Consider the following 23,474-nt stretch of genomic DNA (forward strand, 5'->3'; position numbering starts at 1 on the left):
GTAACCTCGGTAGAGGATTTGAAATCAAAGCTAATAGATCGCCTGGTTAGAGGATTTAGATAGCACTAGGCCTGTTAGAGATTACCAGGTTAAGGATTTGACTGTTGTATTTGTTAGAGAACAACAAGGGTTTGCTGATCTGGTGAATAACACTACTCTTCTTGATCAGATCCTTTTCATGCTTCTATCTACCTTCACGCATACTGGAGATACACCTTCTGGTTTGGCAACCAATCACACTTACACTTAACCAAAATTGCCCACTACAACAAAATAGCTCATCAACCTTATAAGCAAAACAATAAGTTAGTAATACATCACAAACCTAAGATCTCATATAGATTACAAACAAAATGGTTCAAGTATGACCATTGGATTACATAGCAATCATTGCACATTATTTAAGACAAACTCGACCGATCCTTGATCACCGCTTCATTGATTCCTATAACTCATCACACGATTTCCACTTCATGCAATGTACTCGCTCATTCCCAAGATAAAACCATTATCTCTACGTGCCAAAAACCATTTGAAACTCTTGACATACAACATGCATATGTGGCATAATCATTACCGTTCATCATTTGATCATAAACCAATACAACTGATTCACCAAGCTCCATCAGTTAGGGTTTAGCACATCAATAGGTAGGGTTACTGGTTGATCTCACTGCTTCTCAAGTGATATCGGTTTCCTTCACTAGCTCACCTACCGGTTGCAAAACAACATCATAAGAACATCATTACCGGTTATAATTGACATCAATGATAAAATAATAGTTCATCAATGCAATCTTTATGCAAATGCCAACAACCCTAAACCTAAAATGGGAAGAAAATGGAATGATTTGGATTGAAAATTGGAAAGGGGAAACGAGATAGGATCCTACGAATAATGAAGATCATACGTGCAATTAGGTTAACAATGGAGAACGTAGGTGATATGAATTTTTAGTGTCTATATTTTGCCCCTTTTTAAGACATTGCAGTTTAGAACATTGTTTCAAAGAAGATATGAATGAAAAACTATATTAAACATTCCCCAAATACAGTAGGGTATAAGGGTGCCCCCTCGAGAAATTGACCAAAAAATTGGAAAAAAATGGTTAATTTGTTGACAGTGACCCCACTATTCCAAAGAATCAAACATAAATGAAATCAAAGTTAGGATACAAAATATACAAGCTTGGGAAGGGGAAAACAACTGTGAGCAATGCAAATGGGAGTGCACGCACCTCCATCTATGCAAAATGGGGGCTATAAAAAGGGGTTGGGTGGGTGAAAAGAGCTCATTTGCACTTTCTCTTTTGAAGATTTGGATCTCTATAGCTTGAAGAAAGGAGCAAGGATGGTGCAGATTCAAATAGAGAATCATCATGAGGAGAACATGTTGAGCTACCAATGAATAGAGGGTGCAGACCAGAGGTATGCACTCGGATGCCAACTTGTTAATTTGGAATTTGGGAAAACTTTTCTAGGTTATTTTTCTCGCTTTTCTATGCATGCGGGAGGTTCAGGGTTAGGTGCTGCACAAGTGGTTGCAAAATCTACGTAGTTTGTCAACCCTACTATGTAGTTGGTGAGATTAACTACATAGTTGATCCAAGTTCCCTCACAGGTGGTCAAACTATGTGTGCAATTGGTTAGGCAAAATTGCTTAAGGTATTAAAAGAGGATTCTGGAATGATTAGGGTTTGACCTAGGTGGATTAGGGTTTGGGACAGACTGGTTAGATCCTCATTTGAGTTTTCCAATGTAGGATTATCAATTAGGGTTAGGTTTGGATAGATGAGGACTGACTTGATTTTTCCCCTGTCATGTTGTAGGTTGAGTTACCACCTTTATAGACACGTGAGAGTCAACCTTCATGTCTTGCACTACACCATCAACTAAAGGGATGGGAGAGGGATTGTCTATTACATCTAGGGTTACATCATATCACATACATGCCTAAGTTAAGGGAAAATAGGGGAATGATCATAGCATTACCAGAGTGATGGCACTCAGAGATGAACTCATTTCATCTATTGATAGGGGAGGCTCTAGTTACATTCGAGGATGTGTGGTGCATCATGAGGATTCCTATTCATAGAGAGTTAGCAGTGTATGAGCTAGATAAAGGTAAAGAGATTTTGAGTTAGGTATTTGAGGTGGATGAGGATGAGATAGAATTATGGACTATGAGGTCAAATGGAAGACTATGACAACTTGACATCTTAGGTTGGTGACTGTGAGTAGCTTGGTCATAGCAGGTTTTATAGCATCAGACAAAAGAGGGCATTGATTTCCTATTGGATGAGGATGAGTGTTAGAGTGCATGGTGTCAGAGGGGACGTTATTTTCTTCGGGATCATGCATGTTAGGCATGTTATACTTTCATCTGCATCAGATAGTATACATAGATACTTTGATACTGAGCTCTGGAATGATGCTACTACAAGTGTGGGATTTTGAGCACATTGTGATATGTCAACCTATACTAGAGAGATAGGTATGACTTGGGTACCAGATGTTTACTACTATGATGGGTCCTTAGTGTGGGGACCAATGGGATACACTCTATGATGGAGACATCAATTAGACTACTTGAGAGATTTTACTTGGAGACCATATAGGGATTGTGAGGGTTAGTTAGATGACACCAATAATCTTCCTTATTGTAGACAAGATATATTCTTGACAGAGCGAGTGATAATGAGATAGAGGGTATTTGAGATAATGCTACTAGAGAGGGTGCAAAGGCAGTTTGGGGAGAGACAAGATGTCCCTATAGGTATGACCTACTATACACAGTCTAGGAGAGAGATAAGAGATTGGGGTCCAGGTATCATGTCACATGTAGCTTTCTTAGAGTTTGAGTACTTGTAGCATGGCAATGGGGTACTGGTGTGGATTTAATAGATGCAAGTACCATAGAGGCATGTGATATATAGTTTGCAGAGCATAGACCTATTCCTTTGATAGATATAGAGATTCTAATTTCAAGGGTTCCATTCTGAGGTGTTCAGAGGAGGAGATGGGGTCACACAACCGACGTGGAGAGGGGAGATGAGCCAGGAGATGACGATGACGATGATGATGAGGACTATGTTGAGACAAATGATGAGGAGGACAAGGATGAGGATGAGGATGGGGATGAGGACGAGGATGAGGACAAGGAGGAGTTAGATGAGTAGAAAGATGAGAAGGGAGATGAGCAGGAAGTGCAAGATGAGCCTATGGAGGATATAGTAGTAGGGGATGATGTTGAGAATATCCCAGATGATAGGGCTATGAGACGAGAGGTTAGATATCAAAGGGAGCACATCACAAGATTAGAGAGATGTATCACCTCTCTTTGGCAGGACATGGTAGCTTAGGATACCAAGAAGACATCTATGACAATAGATATGGAGAGATTGAAAGTAGAAAGGGATCAATTGAGTGTTGAGAGAGTGACACTATTGGCAAAGCAGGACATGTACATGGTAGAGAGGGGTCAATGGTTAGTAGAGAGAGCTTCATTGATAGATACTCAAGACAACACTAGCTAGGGCACAAAAAATAGATGAATGAGTTGGAGAGTTTATTTATGGGTTACAAGATATGACTATGTGCAAGGCCTTTGTCTGGATGAGGGATTATTGTGAGGAGATCCATTATTTAAGGTTCCTATATGAAGGGATAGTACCATCAGATTAGAGGGCACCATCCTTTGTAGTGGTTCAGATTCAAGGGAGATCACAAAGTAGGACTCATTCTTGAAGGACACAAAGTAGCATGGGAGTGGTAGGACCAAAAAGACAATTAGGATAGGGACAAGAGGATCTTCATCCTCAAGATAAAGATGAGACTAGGAGGACTGAGGGAGAACCCTATGATACTTCCAGTTAGAGACTTGATGTTCTTGGTGTAGACACTATTTGATGTTCTGATTGATTAAAAAATAGGTTTTAAGGACCCGAAACCTTTACATCATAGAAAGAGAAAGAGCAGCAAAAGGATTAAAAGTCCACATACATAACGACTGGCCAAAAGACCAGTGAACAGAAAGAACAACAAAGCAACAAAACAACAAAACACAACAATTTTCTTTAGCAGGTCCTCTACCTTTATCACCAACTCATCATAGGTAGCCCCGACAAGTTTTAGCTCTTCCAGATCCTTGTTCATTTTCTTTTCCTTCCTCTTGCTTCTGGTGTGGGTTCTGGGACCTTGAGCTTCCCCTATACCTTCAGTGTCCAGGTCAATTTCCTGGATTTCCTTGTCATCATCAAGTTTACTGATGAGCATTTTTTCTCTTTCTCAGTAACCGGGTACCTTTCAATGGCTTCCCTGCTGACCTTCCTGTCTCTGTAGAAGTTGCAGCCTTCCCTATTGAGACCCATAGCTTTAGCAATTAAATCTTCATCAATTTCCACCATTTGGTCACCCTTGTTTAACATGCCCTTCTTCCAGTTTTTGCAGAAAAGGCTAGTTACCATTCCATCACGGTCGTGGAGTCTCTCTATGAAGTTCGAGAGACCACCCTTCTGCAAAATACCCCACACCTCTTCCTTCTGTTTCCACTCTTTGCAGCTACTTGGCTCATATCGTCTCCTATTTCCGCCCATGATGTCACTTCTCACAGCCAAATTTTGAAACTTGTAGAGCTGGTTAAACAAAGAGCTTTTCGGAGCTAAAACAATTACCCAGCAAGCGTGGGTGTTTATGGCATTGATGTTATAATGAGTGATTTTCTCATTATAGAAATAACTCAAAGTGCTCACATCAGTACTTTTCATTATTACCCTGTCAATCAAGAGTCTTTGGGGTACTTCTATATCGCTCATCACTTATGATTTTTTTGACATCTTTGGGGAGTTCGATCTCACCCATCCATGTGGTAATTGTCTCATTTTTAACCGCCACATTGGCAACCCAATTAGCAGAACAGTTGGCCTCCCGATAGATATGGGAGATATGGCATTTTTTAAAGGTTCTAATAATGTCAATAGTAGAAGTGATTATGTTGTGAATTGACTATGAAGGTTTTGAAGTCCCATTGAGGCACTTTATTATATTATTTGAGTCCCCTTCTATCCATAGATAGGGGCAATTCCATTTTTTGGCTAGGGTTATGCCTTGAAGAGCTGCCATAGCTTCAGCTTTATGGTTAGTTTGGGTTCCAATAGGGACAACAATCATCTCTTTGCAAATTCCTCTATGATCTTTAAGAATAGCTCCACAACCTGAAGGACCTAGGTTACCTTTGGCTGCCCCATCAAAATTGATTTTGAGCTAGCCTTGGGGAGGGGTTTGCCATTTAGCTTCAAGCCTTTTATTGTAGCTAAGATTAGGACCATCGGTGATCTTCATATTCCAAGCCCTTAAGATATTTGACTCCAGGGAGTTATTTGAGTAACAAGGACCCTCCATGATTCCCATATTTTCCTGGATAGCCCTTTGAATTTTCTGGAATACAGTATCTTGATTTAGGGAGACATCCTTGAAGATTCAGTTGTTTCTTTCTTTCCAAAGACCCCACAAGATGTGATGAAGAGAGATCTGCCACATACATCTCAAAAAAGAGTTAGTCCATTGAATATTCTAGGAGGAGAACAAATCTCTGATGTTACTCGGAAAAACCCAAGCTAAACTAAAGCTCTTGAGGAAATTTTCCCAAACTGAGGTTGAGAAGGAACAGTGGAGGGCAAGGTGGTCCACAGACTCTTCCTCTTGAAAGAACAACACACACCCATTAGGAAGGGCAAAACCTCTGCCTTTTAGGTTGTCAATGGTAAGGATCTTATTTTGGAGGATAGTCCAAAAGAAAAAACTGATTTTGGGGGTGAGGCCTTTTATCCATGCTTTAGACCAAAAAGGATTTATAGGAGAGGGGGGGGGGAGGAAACAATACAATGAAGACACAGTTAAAGTACCTTTGGGATCATGTTTCCAAATCAGGGAGTCCTCTTCATTATTCAGCCATATAGCAGATAGATGGGTCTTAAGTTTAGAAAGGCTAGGGTGGATACTATCAATGTTCTGCCAATTGTTCCCATCCCAGTATTCTGCCACTAAGGAGCCAAAAGAGCCAATACAGGAAGGGGAATGGGAGGCCTATTCATGGAAATCCATTAGGGGTTTATCAAAAAGCCAGGGATCCTCCCAGAATCTAACTTTTCTGCCATTTCCAAGTTTCCATATCACTCCTTTAGCAATCACATCTTTACATTTAGAAACATGGTTCCAAATATGGCATCCATTTATACTGAGATCCGAATTAAGAAAAGAAGAGAGAAGAGAGTACTTACTTCTCCAAATTTTGCACCATTTAGAATCAGAATGAAACCATCTCCAAGCTTGTTTGGACAAGAGAGCTTCATTTAAAGTACGAATCCTCCTGAGACCCAGACCACCTTTGCTTTTCAGCCTACAGACCTGATCCCAGGCCACCAAGGACATTCTTTGCTTTTCCTCAACCCCAGACCATAGGAATCTTCTTTGAATTTTCTCAATTGCTTCAACATACTTGACTAGAATTCTGAAGAGACTAAGAGCATAAATAGGAATACTTTGAAGAGTAGCCTTAAGGAGTTGGAGCTTACCATCTTGACTTAAGAGGGCCCCTTTCCAACTGGCAAGTTTTTTATGAAATTTGTCAACTAGAGAACTCCAGAAGGAGTTAGGAGGGGCAATCCCCATGGGGAGTCCAAGGTAGGTAGCAGGAAGGTCAGCAATCTTACACTCCAGAATTCTGCTGATCCTCTGTTGTCTTCTCTCTAGAGTACTAATGAAAAAGACTTCACTTTTAGCCCAGTTGATAAGCTGCCCCGTAGCAGAGGCAAATTTACACAGGGTACTCTTCAATACTTTAGCTTTTGAGATACTTGATTCCCCCATAATAATAGTGTCATCAACAAACTGCTGGTGGGAACATATAAGGTCAGCTGAAGAAGGTTGGAGGCCCTTAAAGGATCCTTGTTGCACCAATTTTTCCATGGTTCGACCAAAGCATTCTGCCAAAATTATTAAAAGGATGGGGGAGATAGGATCTCCTTGCCTAAGATCTCTCGAGGCTTGGAAAAAAGTAGAAGGAGAACCATTGACAAGAACAAAAAAAGACGCAGAGGTAGTAAGTTGGGAGAAAAGATCCACAACTCTAGAGGAAAACCCAAAAGAAGTGAGAACTTTCTGAAGAAGAGACCAGTCAACCTTGTCATAGGCTTTGGAGAGGTCAAGCTTAAGGATGAGACCCTGCTTCTTAGCTCTAACAAGAGAGTGAATGTTCTCATGAACTGTAATAATGGAGTCAAGAATTTGTCTTCCAGGAACAAACCCATTTTGTTGGTGTTTAATTAAGGTAGGAAGGATAGACAAAACTCTAGTAGTAAGGACCTTAGAAATAATCTTGTAAAAGGAGTTGCATAGGCTAATAGGTCTGAATTTGTCCAAAGAGTCAGCTCCTTGAGTCTTGGGGATAAGAGCAATAAAAGTACCATTGATTTCTTTCAAGATTTTTCTAGCCCCAAAGAATTCCTTAACCCCATTGGCAACATCAGTACCAATAATATCCCAAAAATCTTGAAAAAAGAACATTGGGAATCTGTCAGGTCCAGGTGCTTTGTTACCATCAAAGGAGAAAACAACATTTTTAATTTCTAAGATAGTGGGAATGGAAGAGAGGGAGGCATTATTATGAGCATCAATGAGACAAGGAATGTTCTGAAGAAAAGAGGATTGGGCTTTACCATCCAGACTGTGATCCCTCTTTAGGAGGTCCAAGAAATACCTCTTAGCTTCATTCCTTATTTCATCCTCCTTGACCAGCTCCCTACTTTCCACAACTAGCTTGTTCATTCTATTGACTGCTTTGTGCTTGATAGTCAACCTATGGAAGAATCTTGTATTCCTGTCCCCTTCCTTGAGCCAAATGCATCCCGATCTCTGCTTCTAGAACATTTCCTCTTTGGCAATAATATCATGGTATTTTTTAAGGATCTCATTTTCATCAGCGATAGACACAGTATTGAAACCATCCTTCTGGATCTGGTCCTGTATTTCTTTAAGGTTTTCCTGAATTTTACTCTTAGCCTCAAATATATTCCCAAAACTAGTTTTATTCTAGAGTCGAATGTTGTCCTTCACACTTTTGAGCTTCTTAACAACTTTGAACATAGCCGTTCCCTCAACTTGGATACTCCACCATTTCTGAATATTTCTTTTGATGTCGAGGTGAAGGGTCCACATTTTTTCAAATCTAAAGGGAAAGTTTCTCCTTCTATTGATCAAGTCAGCAATGAAGGTGATAGGAAAATGATTGGATCCAACCCGAATGTGGGCAGACAGAGAACAAAAGTATTGACTATACCAGTCATAAAAAATGAGAGTTCTATCAAGACGCACTTGGATAAGGTCATTACCAGTTCGTCTGTTGGTCCAAGTGTAATTGCAACCTTGTATCTCCAAGTCATTAAGAGCTTGGGAGTTAATAAAATCCATGAGGGCCATCCTACTTTCTAGCTGAGGAGGACTGCCTCCAAATTTTTCCTCCTCTTTCAAAGGCGTATTAAAGTCTCCCATAACCATCCAACTAAGATTTTTGAAGTTGTCCCTAGCCTGGATGATCTTTTTCCAAAAAGAGTTTCTAGCCTTTAAGGTATTAGGAGCATAAATGTTAGTGAGAACCCATGAAGAACCATCTTTTAGGTGCTCAAATTTGATACAAGAAAAGTTACTTTCCTGGATAATGACCTGACCTTTAACAGTGTTAAGATTCCAGATGGTAGCAATGCCTATAGAAGCACCCTCAGAACTGCCCCCACTAACATTACCATTTTTGAAGAACTTCAAAGATTCAACTTTTTCTCTACTCATTTTGGTTTCTTGAATAAGAAAAATGTCAGGATTACTATCTCTTATCATATTCCTAATAATATCATGTTTATGGGGATTTTTGAGTCCCCTTATGTTCCAAGAAATAATCTTCATAGCTACTTACCAATTCCCAGCTCCTTGAGAGTTTTTTGAGTTCCATTTGCTATGTTCTTGCTGGCCTCCTTGTCTCTAACTTTGTGGTTAGAGGGCCATCCTGGGGAAGAGGAAATGTACCCCACATCAACTTGACACTATTTGATGTTATATCGAGCCTGCAAGCTCCATTTTGAGACATACACTAGGATTATGTACTCTGATACATTTTGATGATATGTATGATATATGCAAGTTATACATGTGTTGTGATGTTATATGATACGATGTTGGATGCATGTGTTATTATATATATGCAAAGTGGAATGATGAGTGAATGATTTATGATATGCATATGTACTAACATGTTGTGAATGTGGGGTATATATTTGTGTGCATATTTTTGGGTACCAGAGTACAAGATTGAGAGACTATCTAGACTGATAGAGGAAAAAGGCTAGTGAAAAATGATATTAGATGAAGAAAATGTGAGTAAAATGAAGGAAACCTTCCTTTCATTCATGCACCTTTAGGAATAGAGAGATTTATTTAATATGGAAAAATAGATACATCACTTCGTACATATATATGGTCAGAGCGTTAATGTGATCCTTTTGCAAAAGAGAGATATATTGTAGACATGGAATATGTCCATGGCGTGTTATGAGAAAATTGGTTTGTATGTTAAGGGTCAATGTATGTACAATAGTCACAAAGTGATCGAACCAACACAGGCACCCAAGATATACATGTTTTAAAACATCATGAACAATATCCCACAAATATAAGACAATAACAAAAAAGGTCATGAACCATCCTAGCCACTCTCATCACTTAGTGATATCCTTGAGTAGCATAGGAATGTGACCAAAGATAAATCAAGAAAAAATAAGAATCACTAGACCAACCAAGCCAACAACCATTCTAATCTTCTTGTCAAATTTGATAGTTTGTGTTTGTGTTTGTGTTTAATAGGATGATCATGATGTCTAGTTTCAGGAAAGAAAAAACCTCGTAGAAGACGAATATAGTCTAGTTTCAAGTATACTTCACACTGTATACGACAAATGATAGTCAGACAAAAAAATAATAATAGGTTGATTGATTAATAGATGTGACAAGTTGATTTGTTTGATGTGTTGGGTTGGTTGATAGTTTGCCTGTTGATGCATGATTTGGTAAGCATAGTGTTATGAGTTTTCCATATGTGTTTACTTGAATATCTGTCAAATTGTGAAGGATAGTTTTATTGATGAAATAAAAAGATGATGATTGTTTTTGGAGTTTTGAATGTTTTCTAATTTTTAGGGTTTTGTGGTTTTTTGATTTTTTTTGGAAAGTTTCTTCAAGATGTTTTCTGAATGTTTTTGGAATTTTTTTTCAGGACATTATTTGGATTTTTTTGGTATTTTTTAAAGACATTTTTTAATTTTTAAGATTTTTTCAGGATATTTTGTAATTTTTTGGATTTTTTCAGGACTTTAAGGCTATGTGCATGTGTCATTCTCCATTCAAACAATGAGAAAGATTCCATCTATTGATCTTTATAAAGAAGATGTCGCTAATCTACGTGCAAGTATATACAATAGCCAAAAGGGGTTATATATAAGACCGGTTTGTGTATCAAAAGATATAATGAATATCAACCAGTTCTAGGCCATGACGACATGATGTGAGGGGACTGAATGACAAGATGGACAAAAAATCTATCGTGGATATGAATAAGATTCAGATAGAGTGATGATAGACGATGAAGCAATGACTTTCTATGCATGACACCTATTTGCCAAGTTTTCACCATGCTACTTACCCAGAGCATTTGTTTGCTAGGTTTTCATAAGTGGGAGAATGATTTTTCTTTACTATTTTTATTTTTAGGATCCACATTCAATTTTTTGTTCTTTTTTTCAGGATCATATATCAATTATTATTATTATTATTATTATTATTATTATTTTTAGGATTGTATTGACCTACACATATTACTTGTGGAGGTACATGCTATTTACCAGTTTAGATAATGGTTCTCCTTCTGATGTAGGTAGCTGAAAAACACCAGACTTATATGCTGCAATGAACACAAAAGGACCTAGCCAATTAGGTTCAAATTTGCTTGGATTCTCTCTTTGTTGCTGATTCTTAGGATTCATCTTGAGGACCAAGTCTCATATTTCAAAATGCCTACCCTTTGCTTTCTTGTTGTAGTTTTGGTGAAGATGATTCTGATATGCATGTAGATGAACTAGAGTAGTCTGGCATCACTCATCCAATACTTCTAAGTCATGGAATCTGGATATTCAATATTCTTCATCATTAATGATATTGCACAAGGAGATACTCAATTAAGGGATCTCAAATTCAAGGGGATGAATAACTTCAATACCATAAACTAGTGAATAAGGTGTAGCGCCAATAGGTTTATTGATACTAGTTTGGTATGCCCATAGAGCATGATTCAATTGTATAAGCCAATCGTGGCCAACATTATTAACAGTTTTCTTAAGGGTTTTAGTGATGGTTTTTTTAGATGCCTTAGCTTGACCATTACTCTGCAGATAATATGGAGAGGAAAAGAGGTGCTAGATATGAAACTTGGTACAAATTTCTTTTACATATTGGTTTTTAAACAGGTGACCATTGTTAGTAATAATGACCAAAAGGATTCCATAATGACATATGATGTAATTATAGATAAACTTGGAAATTTGGATGTCGATAATATAGGTCATAGGAATGGCTTCAATCCATTTGGTAAAGTACTCAATAGGTATGATAATGAGCTTATTTCCATTAGTATAAGTAGGGTGAATCTTACCTACGGGGTTGAGTCCCCACTGGGAAAAGGGCCAAGGAGGTATGATAGGCTAGAGTTCCAATGTTGGCGCATGAATCAGGTCTCCATGAATCTGACATTTCAAATATTTCCTCACAAAAGCGTGAGTGTCTTGTTCCGTGGTAGGCCAATAGTATCCCACTCTTTTTAGTTTCTTAGAAAGACTTAAACCATTTAAATGACCCCCATAAATAACATCATGGATCTTTTGTAAAGTAGTTTGCACCTCGTCAGAATCAAGACACCCGAGGAGGGTTTGGTCAAAAGAATGACAGTATAGGGTGTCATTGATGATAACATATCTAGTGGTTTGATGGATGAAGGAGCGTCATTGGTTTTTGGACAAGTTAGGAAGTAATGTTTGGGTTTTCAGATAATTGTATATGTCTCAGTACCATGGGGGAATTGGGACCAACAATTTTACAAATGAGTTTGGATTGTGGGATCTCATAGGCCAAGATCAATAGTTATTCAACCAAGAAATCACATTTAGCAACATTCTAAGGAATATTAAGCATTGAGGCAATAGTAGCCATGACATTTGTAGGCTTGTTTTGTAGTCATGGTACTTGATTGAAGGTAATTGTAGCAAACCCAGTTTTATAGAAATCAACCAACATTTTGTGAGGAATGAGTTTCACATCCTTTGTTTCATATTCAACATTTGTTTTTTGTATGTCTAACTAAGAATCACCATAGACTTCAAGATGTTTAATGTCCCATTGTACTACAACTCTTATTCCTTTGACCAGGGCTTCATATTCTATAATATTGTTTGTACACTAAAAAGTGATTAGGTAAAATTTAGGAATTGCATCTCCTAGTGGATTCAGGAATGGAATACCTACTCCTGAGCCATGTTGTGTATGTCAACCATCAAATAAAAGTTGCCAATTAGGAGTGGAGGTGATATTGAACAAGGATTTATCTAGAAAATCAAACAATATTGGGTGATCATCTTGGATAGGTGTTTCTACGAGATGATCTACTATTGCTTGTCCTTTTAAGCTTTGTGGTCTACATATTGGATATAAAACTCACTTAACATCATGAACCACTTATAAAGGTGACCAGTGAGTGCTTCCCTATTGAGTACAAATATTTCAAGGGATCTATCTTTGTAATGAGCAAAGCCTTATGACTCAACATATAATGTCTTACATTTGAGTGATGAAGACAACTGCTAGGAATTCTTTTTTTATTTGGTGTATAATTCAATTCATAGCCAACCAGAGTTTGACTAATGTAATATATAGCTTGCTCTTTCCCTTGTTCATTATTTTGTGCTAGAAGAGCTCCTAATGTTTTTGCAATTTCTGATATATACTACTAGAAAATAATCTTTCAACCACTAGAAAGCTTGTTGACACTGTTTGGTCCATTTGAATGTTACTTATTTATGAAGAAAGTGTTGGAAAGGATGAAATTTATTAGCCAACTGAGCAATGAACCTTCTAAAAGATTGCAATTTTCCTTGTAGACTTCTTACCTATTTTAGATTTGATGAGGGAAGCATATCCATGATAGCCTTCACTTTCATTGGATCTTCTTCAATGCCTCAATGAGAGACAATATATCCTAAGAGTTTTCCTAATGTAACCCCACAAACACATTTCTTAGGATTAAGCCTAAGCTTATACTATTTCAATCTTTCAAAGTTCAAAGTCAGAATGTTGTGATGATTGTCTTTGGTGAGTAATTTACAAGGTAAGTCATATACATAATCTCCCATTAGTGTATACGTGAAATCATGAAATATAGTAGTCATAGCTCTTTGATAGGTTGCTCTAGCATTTTTGAGGCTAAAGGGCATTACATTCCAAAAATAGGTTCCTCATGCACATGTGAAAGCTATTTTAGTCTGATCTTCAAGAGCTATCTTGATTTGATTGTATCTAGAAAACTCTTTCATTAGGGACATCATTTCATAACCAATAGTTAAGTCCACAATTATATCAATGTTTGGCAAAGGGAAGTCATCTTTTGGACAAGGTTTGTTCAAATCTTAGAAATCATTGCAAAATCTGATGCCTCCATCGGGTTTACTCACTAGAACCAAGTTAGATATCCATTCTATATAATCAATAGGCCCGATAAAACCAACATCTCTTAACTTTTTGAACTCAACTTTCACAAGTAATGCAATCCGTGGGTGCATTTTTGTCAATTTTTGTTTGACTAGTTTTGCATTTGGTTGTAATACTCTAGATCTAGCTCTAGAATATTTGCATAAGACCATGCAAAGTTTATTTGTCTTTGAAGAAAGAATGTGATAAATTTTGTCTTTTCTTTCTCTAATAATGATGCTACAAAGTGAATGACCTTAGGGTTATTTGATGTTCCGAGGTTGATTTCTTCTGTCATCCACTAAGAACTAGGATATTTTACATGTTTGGGTAGGGGGTTATCCATTCTTCCATATTTAGGCGCCTTATAAAGGTTTTCGCCCTCAAATACATAATTTATTTTTACCCTTTTCATGTCTAGAGGTGCCTTGCGGTTTTCACCAAGAAACTCATTGTTTTTATTTTTTTCACTTTTATTTTCTTGACTGGAAGAAGGAGTTGATTCCCCAAACTATGCTGATGTATCTTCATGAAATTCAAGGAATAATGCTATGGATTGATCATTTCCAAAATAGTCTAAACTCAAGGTCCTTATTTGTCCCAATGGATAAGTTCAGGATGGACTAAGGGCATGCTATCATCAATATTATATAGGTCGAATGTAGCAAAGGTAAAGATCATGATATGTATATTGGTAGTGTCACTGTCAACATTAATTTAAATATGGTCTTGTTCAGGAGAGGAGCTAGGATCCAAAAAGTCTATAAACCAAGCTCTATGAGAGGGTTGTTTTGGAAGGGGAGTGTTGACATGTTTCTCTTAAATGGGTAGGTCATCTAGATCAATAAAAATATCATTTAGGGTATAAGAGCTAGAGGAATAGGAATATTTTTCCCACTCATTGGAATCAGGTTCTCTAAGGTGTACCTCAAGTGTCTTTTCATTATCAAGGGTAATGAAGAACACAAATAGACATTGAGAGGGGGGTGAATTAGTGTATTTTAAAACTTTTAACTATGCGTGCTAATACTGCTATTGCAAATTAATTGAGAACACACACACACACACAGACAAACCACAACACAAGATATACGAGGCAAAACCAAAGTGGGAAAAACCTCGGCGAGAATAGCTGCTGGAGTCTACTGCTCCAATCCATCCTCATGGTAAATAACAATTTACAATTTTAGGGCACCAACCCAAGGAGCACCAACCCCTGAAACTTTATGGCACCAATCCAAGGAGCACCAACCCCTGATTTTATGAGAGCCTACTCAAAGGAGCACCTAACCCTACTCTGAGAACCCACTCAGATATTTACAATGTTTGTTCAAGATTATAGTTGCAATGATAAAGCCTTGTTACAAATGAGTTTTTGTAACACTTACAAAATTCTCATATCTTGAGAATGAATTATCCTACCTGCTAAAGTTTTCCTATGTTTCTTCTCCTTCCTCTTTCTGATTATCTTCTTCTCTCTGCTATAACATTACACTATAGAATAATCTATTCTTTCTCTACTTTCTCTTGGTAGCTATACACTCTATCTCATACTCAACACTTCACACAACAAGACACCTCTCTTTTTTCACTTCACTCTACCTTACTATAGACTTATGGAGTTTTCTTTCTTTTTACCTTTGTCACTATCTCAATAGCTACACCTACCAATGTCGAATCACATTTACAACTACTGCTGGATTGGATTGATTCTATACACATCATATTTTATTCTACCGCAATCTTGAGTATTTTATTCAATTTGGTTGTCTTGGAGATCTGCAACTCTAGAGATTTCATTCTCTATCCTGAATATGATCTCATACTTTCCGTCTGCAGTAAATGCATCCAAAATTTCTTCTCATCAATCTCTATACTAAGTTGCTATTTTCAGCAACCCCAAACTATCTAACAGATTTGATTTTGCCTTTGTCAATTTCCTCGAGCCCATCAACCATCTACAATTTAGTTGCCATTAATGCATTCTCTATTCTCTTTGAAAAGTTCAACAACTACCACACTGAAATCCACCGTCACCAACTTTAGCATATTAGATATCTTCTTTGACTAGCCAAGGAGCTGTATGTCTCCACATTCTTTGTCTAGATCAGATGGTCAAGGTCGGTTGAGCATCATGTAGTTCATTTTACCTATCGGCATGTAAACATCTTCTTATTCAACATCCAAGTCATTTGGTTAATCTTGGTCAACCGTCCATGTGGACCTCTGATTCTATCGGCTTGCCGACATGGTCGCAAAGTCAATCACAAACTTCAACTCTATTGACAAAATACCCTTTCATCATTTTGACAAGTGTCCTATGATTTGATCCATACATGCCACGTCATTGAGTCAAACTTGGTCAATGACTAGGTGGACAATCAAGCTGCTCAGATCCATTGAACTTCATGCATGATCTACCCACATGGGATAAGCTAATGTTATTCTCAAGAAGCCTTCCTCCTGTTTGTTAGCCCGCACCTCATTAGCATGGTCTCTCAACACATGTGGGATAAGATGTCTCTCTTTTGTCCTTGCCTGTCCTTGTCCCATGCTATATTCCTTAACACTGTTTCCCCTCGCAGGATAAGATTTGTCTTTCACTTTGACAAGCATCTTCTTGTCCCATGATCATTTCCTTATCCTTGTAGAGATGCGTGAGATAAGGAAACCTTTCCTTTTCCTCTATACTATTACTTCATGCAGGATAAGGTTTCTCTTCATGACAACTTTTACTTGTTAGCCTTCTTATCTCGTGTGATATTTGTTAACCACTTTTGACACTAGGGGATAAGAGGGAACATCTCTTGCTTTGATCTCCTTTGACTTTCTTATCCCGAACAACCATTGTTGATCACTTTTGACAACATGGGATAAGAAGGACCACTTTGCATAAGTTATCTTCACTTAAGTGTTATCCCGCGAGGGATTCTACGATCAACCAACATGCTACGAGATAAGAAGAAACATCATGTGCATCTCACAAGTGTTATACCGCAAGGTCAAAACTTTCTCTCCAAAACACTGCAGGATAAGAGGATAGCCTGATTGATAAGTCAACAAATTTATCCCATAGGGTCATTTAACCCTCATTCGAATACACCACAAAATCCTTAGAATCACGTGAACCAAACAACTGCTACCACATGGAAATAATGACACGTGACTTGATGACTATTGCTGACATGACCAATATGTGAAGATGATGAATGTGGTTGACACCTCTGTAGAAATTGGTTGAGACCCCTGCAACATAACACAACGTGTTATGCATGACTGTTGCCTGCATCACTGCGACCTTTGGACACCCCTCAATATCTACCTATTTTTCAGCAACCATTTGACTTCCTTTGACATCAATGATAATTGTAGACACCTAAAAATGGTCAACGCTTGCGAGGTCATATTTTAACATTTGCGCATTGCCTCATTTTAGGTTTTTGCGTCGCATTAACATTTCTCCTATGTTACGCACTTGGTCTTTATCATTTGCAAGCATCGAGTCATTCTTCTACATTCTTCAATCATCTCGTCCTCGAATTTGGTCTTGTCGACAACATTATCCAATCATGATTTTGATTAATTTTACCCTGTTACATCAATGTGCCTATTCATTTGTCATCATTTTGGACATCGTCAATCCTAATTAGGGTTTTGTCCTCCTGTCAATCTTATCAATTTTATCATCAATCTTATCATTTTGGACATCGTCAATCCTAATTAGGGTTTTGTCCTCTTTTCAATCTTGTCATTTTAACGATCGATTTGTCATCGATCGTTGTCATATTCAATCTTGTCATCTTGCGATCAATTTGTCATTGATCGTGGTCATTTGCAATGTTGTCATTTTGCGATCTATTTGCCATCGTTTCAATCTTGTCATTTTTCGACCGATTTGTCATCGATCATGGTCATTTCCAATCTTGTCATCTTGCAATCTATTTGTTATCGATTTTTGTCCTCTTTTCGATCTTGTCATTTTGCGACTGATTTGTCATCAATCGTTGTCTGTCTCAATTATGTCAATTTGGATCAATTTGTCATTGTTCCTCGTCAATTGGCGCATTTTCTTAATCAAATCATTTATCGCATTGGTCATTTATCAATTTAAAATCATGATCAAATCGAATTAATTATCTTTAATCAAGACCTAATTGTCATTTTCGCATTTCTAATTCGTCTTCTAGGGTTTTATGATTTAGTCATTTAACCTAATTTGTCATTTCTTCCTTTAGGATTAAATAAATTACTTATTAATCCTAAGTCTTCTTGTCACAATTAAATCTTTATTTAATTGGCTAATTATTCCTCTTTGTGAATTGATTAATAAATGAAAAATTATTAATTAATTCACTAAATCCTAATTTCTAATTTCTTTCAATTTCTAATTCCTAATTTGTCATCAATTTCAATTTTCTAATTTCTTAATTCTTAAATTCAATTTTCTCCTATTTCTTTCCTAAATTTATGGCAATGACATAGAAATTTGTCATAGAATTTGTCATAAATTGTCATAAAATTCTTGACATAGAAATGTGTCATAGAATTTGTCATAAAATGTCATAAAATGTCATAAATTCTTGACATAGAAATTTGTCATGAATTGTCATAAGCCTTGCATAGCAATTTGTCATAGATATGTCATAATTTTGCTATTCTTGATTTGAATTTCTATTCGAATCTCTTTCATGCTAATTTGCTCATTTCTCCAATTTCTCTATAAATTGGATGATTTTCAATCAAACCTAGTCCGAATTTCTATCAAACTACCGTACTTACGCTTCTAGTACTCTTGAACTTTTCATCAAATCTTGCTTTCAATTGTGTGTGCACTTGTAGGTGAGATCCACAAACCCATTGAAGAGGAAAGAACAACAATGGAGCCGCATGGAAGAAGCATCTGAATTGTTATATGGTTTGCATGATATTCTCTTTTAGATGCTTTGTTTTTATGCCTCTATTGAATGTGCTTTGGAATTAGGTTCATTTCAATGAGTGTTCTTTTGATTGAGTTATAATGTCTTGTGTTTTGATTGATATACTTATCTTGTGATGAATCCTAATTTCTATGCTACAATAATAATTCCAACAATATCTCCCTTTGGCATTGATGTCAACACACTTGCAGAATCATTCACATACCAGTTCTCCTACCATTTCTCCCCTTGCATAAGGCACCATTTCTTGCCCTTTGAAAAGAATGGAAAAGGGTGCTGCAACTTAACTGGCAACTATACATAAACACCCCCTTTGATTTTCTATAGCAATGAATGGAACTTACAATTTTGATCATGAAACATTTGCAATACATTAGAAATTTCCTCTTCAACGTCTTGATTTCGGCTTCCTATAGCTAGATGAACCGTTATTACAATATAAAGAGTAGTGCCATTACTACTTACAAACATTCAACATTTCCCCTGAGACTGTACATGAGGTTCAAGGCGGCAAGTGTAGAAACAATATGCTCCCCTTGAACCATAGACCTCAAATCAATGCTTTAAGTGTAGAAGGAGGGTGAGACAACACCCAAATTTTGTCTCAATTACTCAAAACTGTCCTTGGGCAGTGGCTTAGTAAAGATATCAGCTATTTTCTCACTAGTACAAATATATTCAACTTTCACTTCTTTCTCTACAACCTTTTCCCTAAGAAAATGATATTTGATTGGAATGTTCTTTTTCCTAGAATGCATGACAGGGTTCTTTGATATATTGATTGCACTTGCGTTGTCACACATGATGGGAATAGGATCCAAAAAATCTACCTGAATATCCTTGAGAGTTTTCTTCATCCACAAAACTTGAGAACAACATGTGACAACAACAATATACTCTGCTTTAGCTTCAGCAGTTGATAGTGAAATAGAATCTTTCCTCTTGTTATGCTATGACACCAATCAATCTCCAAGGAAGAAAGATCCACCACTAGTTCTCTTCCTATCATCTACATATCCTGCCCAATCAACATCAGTATAGGCTTGCAAAGTGAAATCTCCTTTCTTTGGATACCATAAGCCATTAGTAAGTTCTCCCTACAAATACTTGAATAGCCTCCTTACAACATTGATATGTGAATGCTTAGGAGCTGCTTGGAATCTAGCTACCATGCACACTTCCTGCACAATATTAGGCCTTGAAGCTGTGAGATATAATAGGCTACCAATAATGGATCTATACAAGGTCTGATTAATGCTAGGTGAGTTATCATCTTTTCTCAACTTGCATCCCATCACCATGGGAGTACTAACTGGTTTGTTGTCTTCCATTTGAAACTTTTTTAGCATGTCCTTTGCATACTTGGTTTGTGATATAAATATCCCTTTATCTAAATGAGAAATCTGCAAACCAAGAAAATATGATAGCTCTCCAAGCACTATCATCTCAAACTCAGACTACATTTGGTTAACAAACTCTTTTCATAGAACATCTTTGTTACCTCTAAAGATTATGTCATCTACATATACCACTACTATGATCATGTGGTCTCCATCTACCTTGATATATAAATTGCTGCCAGCATTTCCTTTTCTGAAACCTTGCTGATGGAGATACTTATCCAACCTAGAATACCATGCTCTAGGTGCCTTCTTTAGACCATATAAATCTTTCGTCAATCTGCAAACAAAGTTGTCATCTTCATGTAGCTGAAAGCCTTCAGGTTGCTCTATATACACTTCTTCTTCTAGATTGTCATTCAAGAATGCAGATTTTACATCTGTTTGATAGACTTTGTATCCTTTATATACTGAGAATGCCAAAAACATCCTTATAGCCTCAAGTCTTGGAATTAGTGGACATGTCTCCTCAAAGTCTATTCCTTCAACTTGAGCATATCCCTTGCACACAAGTCTTGCTTTGTTCCTTATCACCTTGCCATCTTCATTCATCTTGTTCCTATAGACCCATTTAGTCCCAATGACATTCTTATTTTCTGGCCTAGGAACCAATCCCCATGTTTTGTTCTTTTCTATTTGTTGCAATTCTTCTTCCATTTCCTTCATCCACTCTTCACTCTTCCTGGATTCATCAAATGTTCTGGGTTCCATCTCTGTAATAAGGCATAAGTTTACTTTCTTAGTGTTCCTAGCTTTCCTTCTAGTTTGCACACCATCATTTTTGTTTCCAATGATTTGATCCTTAGGGTGATTCTTTTGCACATATTTGTTTGGGGATTTTCTAGGTGTTTCTTCTTCATGTTCACTTTCAGATCGATCTTCATCTTCAATATATGGTACTTCAGTTTGAGTAATTGAGTTTTTCCTTCCTTTATGTATATCTTCATCTACTTTCACATGTACACTCTCAATTACCTTTTTTAGTCTTTTGTTGAAACACTTGTAGGCCCTGCTGTAAGTAGAGCCCAAGAAGATACCTTCATCACATCTTGAATTAGAACTACCTAATCCATCTTTATCTTTTGATGAAGCACTTGCTACCAAACACTTTGAAATACTTGACTAATGGTTTCCTATCATACCATAGCTCATAAGGTGTCATTCTGCTATTTACTCTTAATTGCACTCTATTTAGTGTATATACACCAGTGTGAACTGCCCTCTTCCAATAAACATTAGGTAAATTAGCTTCATTCAAGATTGTCCTTGCCATCTCCTTGACTGTTGTGTTATTCTTTTCCACAACATTATTTTGTTGTTGTGTCCTAGGGGCAAAATATTGTCTTCTAATTCCATGTCTCTCACACTAGTCTTCAAACTCATTTGATGTGTTTTATGTGAACTCATCTTCACGGTCTGATCTTAGACATTTCGTCTTGTAACCACTCTCCTTCTCAACCATTTTCTTGAAGATCTTGAATCTCTCAAATGCTTGTGATTTGTCTTGCAAGAAGGTGACCTATGTGATCCTTGAGAAGTCATCTATGGGCAGCATGAAGTATCTTTCTCCATTTAGGGCTCTTGTTCTTGTAGGCCCTCACAAATCTTTATGCACAAGCTCTAGTGGCCTTGTAGTTGAGTATTCTTTAGTCTTGAAGCTTACTTTAGTTATCTTTCCTCTTTGAAACTCATCACAAAAGGTGCTTGCTGGTTTGATAATCTGAGGTATGTGCCTAACATACCCTCTCTTACTTACTTTAACAAGATTATCAAAATTGATTTGAACTAGTCTTCTATGCCAGAGCCAACTCTCATCAATTTGTCCCATCATACATTGAGACTCAAAGCATTGCTTAAGATTATATACATTGCCATTTGTCCTTTTTCCTTCAGCAACAAGCTAACCATTGCTCTATTTTCTAATTTAATAGCCCTTGTAATCAAATGTGAACTTATATCCTCTGTCACACATTTGACTCACACTGAGCAGATTATGTTTCAAACCTTCCAATAATATACATCTTGAGATTTTAGCTTGCCATCAATATTTAGTGTGCCTTTGAGTTTTATCTTGATTGAAAAGTTGTCTCCAAACTTCATAGAACCACCATTTCAATCTTCTAATTTGATGAACTTCTTCTTATCTCTAGTTATGTGGTTGGAACACCCACTATCAACTACCCACAAGTTTTTCCTTTAAGCATGTAGGGAATTTTGAGCAATCAAACTTGACTCATCCTTATCTTTATCCTTTTCTACCCAAACTTGTTTGGTTTCTTTCTTCTTTTTTGTTGTGCCATCCTATTTTGATTTTGCATTAGGTTCAACTGTTGACATTGTCTTCTTTTTCTTAGCTATCATAAGCTTACAATGTCTTGCATTGTGGTCCAAGTTTTGACAATGATATCATTTTACATTTACATTGAATGACGAGTTTGAAAATCTATTGTAGGACTGAGATACAATTCTCCTACATTCATAACTTTTATAACCATACCCATTACAATGATAATAAATAACATTCATATCCCTTAGAGAAGAATATTGATTTCTACTTTCAAAACTAGGAGGAGACCTATGCATAAGCTTATAATCAACAATTTTATGACCATACATATTATATTTATAGCAGTAGCCATGAAATTGAGGTACATACCAATCATTATTGAAGTTGTTTCTCATTTGTCTCCTTGGAGCAGCATAGTTCGGTCTTCTTGAGCTCACCCTTCATGTATACTTGACCTTTGCGAAGCCTCCATCATCAATATTGGCTTTTTTTTAGGATCAACATGTTGGTTCCTTGACTGATTCTTTGTAGCAGCAACATATGTCTTCTTCTCATTGGGCTTGTTGATTGTGAAGGTTTGTTTGACTTCACTTTCACTTTAAGAGGTGAATAGTATCTCTTTGTCTAATGAATCTTTATTGTTAGAGCATTGACCAACGTCAAATCCAACACCCTCTGTGTCTTTGGAGTGCTTTTGTTTTCTTAGCATTTTATCCAAAGCATCAGTGCTGCCCTCATACTTAATCCTCATGTTTAATTCATCTTTCTTCTTTTCAAGTTTATTTCTGAGACTCAAAATAGCTTCCTCCAAATTTTGATACTCTTTATCCTTTCTTTCTAAATTTGACTTCATTACTTGATACATCCTTTTTGCTTCTTCCAACCGAATCTTCAAATCAGAAATTGTTTTCTTTGATTCCTCAAGAGATTTGTTTAATACCTCTTATTTTTCAACAACAACATTCTTGCATTTTTATATTCTTTTCTTATTTTTCTAAGTTCTTCTAGTGCACTCAC

Source organism: Cryptomeria japonica, chromosome 7 (genome assembly GCF_030272615.1).
Source record: "Cryptomeria japonica chromosome 7, Sugi_1.0, whole genome shotgun sequence".
Taxonomy (NCBI): domain Eukaryota; kingdom Viridiplantae; phylum Streptophyta; class Pinopsida; order Cupressales; family Cupressaceae; genus Cryptomeria; species Cryptomeria japonica.